The sequence below is a fragment of the Mus caroli genome, chromosome 13 (genome assembly GCF_900094665.2).
Source record: "Mus caroli chromosome 13, CAROLI_EIJ_v1.1, whole genome shotgun sequence".
Classification (NCBI taxonomy): Eukaryota; Metazoa; Chordata; class Mammalia; order Rodentia; family Muridae; genus Mus; species Mus caroli.
In genome coordinates this window covers 17,057,391-17,060,031 of record NC_034582.1, presented here as the reverse complement: position 1 = coordinate 17,060,031, position 2,641 = coordinate 17,057,391, and positions in this window count along the sequence as shown.

The following is a 2,641-nucleotide window of genomic DNA, read 5'->3' as shown; positions in this document are numbered from 1 at the left end:
CTCTCTCTCTCTCTCTCTCTCTCTCTCTCTCTCTCTCTTGTCTCTCTGCCTTTCTCTGCCTCTACTATCCTCTTAACTCCCCTCTCCATGCCCTGAATAAACTCTACTCTATAGAAGAAGAAGAAGAAGAAGAAGAAGAAGAAGAAGAAGAAGAAGAAGAAGAAGAAAAGGGGTACACTATCATACCTGGCTGTTTTGTTTTGTTTTGTTTTGTTTTTTTTGAAAGAAGGTTTTCTGTAGAACAGCCCTGGCTGTCCTGGAACTCTATAGACCAGAATGGCTTCAAACTCATAGAGATCCACCTAACTCTGCCTCCAGAGTGCGGGGATTAAAGGGACTATCATGACCCCTTAGCTTTTTAAATATTCTTAAATTATCTTTTGTATGTATGACTGTTTTGTCTACATGTATGTCTGTGTATCACATTCTTGCCTGGTACCCCTGCAGGATAGAGGAGGGTGGCAGATCACCTAGAACTGGAGTTACAGGTGGTTGTAAGCCTCCATACGTGTTGAATTGAAATGAAATTTTATGGAAGAATATAGGCAATCGTGAGCAATCCTGCCAATCGGAGTCTTCTTTTCAGTAGCTCATCATGGATGTGATCATAACTGCTATTTTATAATGTCTTCCTCCAGTACTTTCTGTGTCCCTTGGACTTTTACCAAAAGTTTTTTTCCTTATACTGGATCTTTACCTTCATTTTCCTGACAGGTCTGGGCATCAACTCTAATCACAAGGCACAGGACTTCTAAGAACTAGCCAAAGGATCTCTTGAGCTCTATACACACCCTCCTTACCCTTTAGTGGATTAATACTCCACATTCCTCTTGGTTGTCAGGGTAAACTAGTCTGGTCAAACCAACTGCCTTCTTGGTCTGTTGGCATGAGAAAGCCAAAATGACTGGGTGGGCTTATCTTCCAGGGCATATCTTCCAGGGCAGTAGACTCATTATTACATCCTTTAAGGGAAGCATTCCTCCCTAGGCACTAAGATTCCAAGCCAGAGAAACATGCAGTTGTGGGAACAGGAATCAAAGAACAGTAAGTGGGTCTTTATGAGTGGTGCCACTTTTATTTTTATCTGTTCATTCTGGATCTCTAAATACTGGTTGTGGGCAAGATAGTACTATACACCAGATGTTGACTCAGCACACACATGACCATCTAGAAAGTCTTGTCCCAGCCCTTCAAGGAAGGAATTGACTCTTATCTGGTGTCACCCTGTCAAACCAGCTGCTATAGGATGATGGAGGGGGGAGGGGAATGGATAAGGCCAGAGAATTGATAAGTGTGGGCCAATTGTCAAACTATTTTAGTGGCAAAACAAGTCTCTAACCAGAAGAGCAGTCGGTGCTCTTAACAGCTGAGCCATTTCTCCAGCCTCCAAATGAGATTTCTTATAACACTAAGTTGCAGAGTGTCCCAGATAGAGAGTACAGTGCTGCAGCTACCCATTTTCTGTTGTTGTCTGCATATGATGTACAGACATGTATAAGCGGAGACCCAAGACTTCTCTTCCTTCATCAGCTGATTGTAGAGAGCAGCCGGGGAGGCACAAGGGCAGGTAGTGAGAACGAAGGTCACCACATGAGCGATCCTATGGGTGCTTTGCTTTCTTCTTTATGGAAACTATTTGTGCATTTGGGACCTGATAACACATAGAAAACTCTTCCATTGAATGGTGGAGTGTGGCTGTGCAGGGCCACCTTTGTGTCTTGGATCAGGCAGATGGCATCACTTCATCATAGGAGCTCTGTTTGCTTGTTAACTTGGTAGCCCGTGGCTGAGTGATCACTTTCCACTAAGACTTGTTAGAAAGATGCAATGGTTAATTTTGGTCCAAGACCTGGAATCACCTGGGAGACAAGTCATTGGGCACATCTGTGAGACAATTTCTAGATTAGATTAATGGGAGAGGATAGATCCACCTAAATGTGGTCAGTACCAATCTATAGAATGGGTCCCAGACTGCATAAAAAAAAGAGAAAGCCAGCTGAGCATGGACATTCGTTGCTCTGTGCATTCTGACTATGGAAATGGTGGGAACAGCCACCTCCTGTCACCATATCTTTCCCACCATGATGGAGATTGTCGTTTTAAAAAATAAAAATCCCTGTTGGACAGCAGTGGGAGGAGAGGCCCTTGGGCCTGAGGGTGTTCGATGTCCCAGTGTGGGGGGATGTCAGGGCGGAAAGATGGGAGTGGTGGGTGGGTGGGGGAACATCCTCATAGAGGCAGGGGGAGTGTGGATGGAATAGGAGGTTTCTGAAGGGGAGACCTGGAAAGGTGAAAACATTTGAAATGTAAATAAAGAAAATATCCAATAAAAAATAAAAATCCCATTTTACCAAATGGAGACTAGGGAGCTAGATATGAGGAAAGCCTGCTAGCTCAGAGAAGGAGAGAAAGCCCCCAGCTGACTGTCCTACTCCACTGACATCTCAGGAAAAGCTCCTGCTCCTTCTCCACCCTGTCTTAGTCTTCACCTCACTGCTCCTGGAAATCAACTGTATCAGCACATAGAGGCCCAAGGGGCCTAGGCTACAGCTTGAGCTGGCAGGAGAATTTGGTAGCATTGGCCATATGATGATGCCTTTTGAAGGCATGGAAGATGCAAAACTGAGGAGGGTCATGAAGT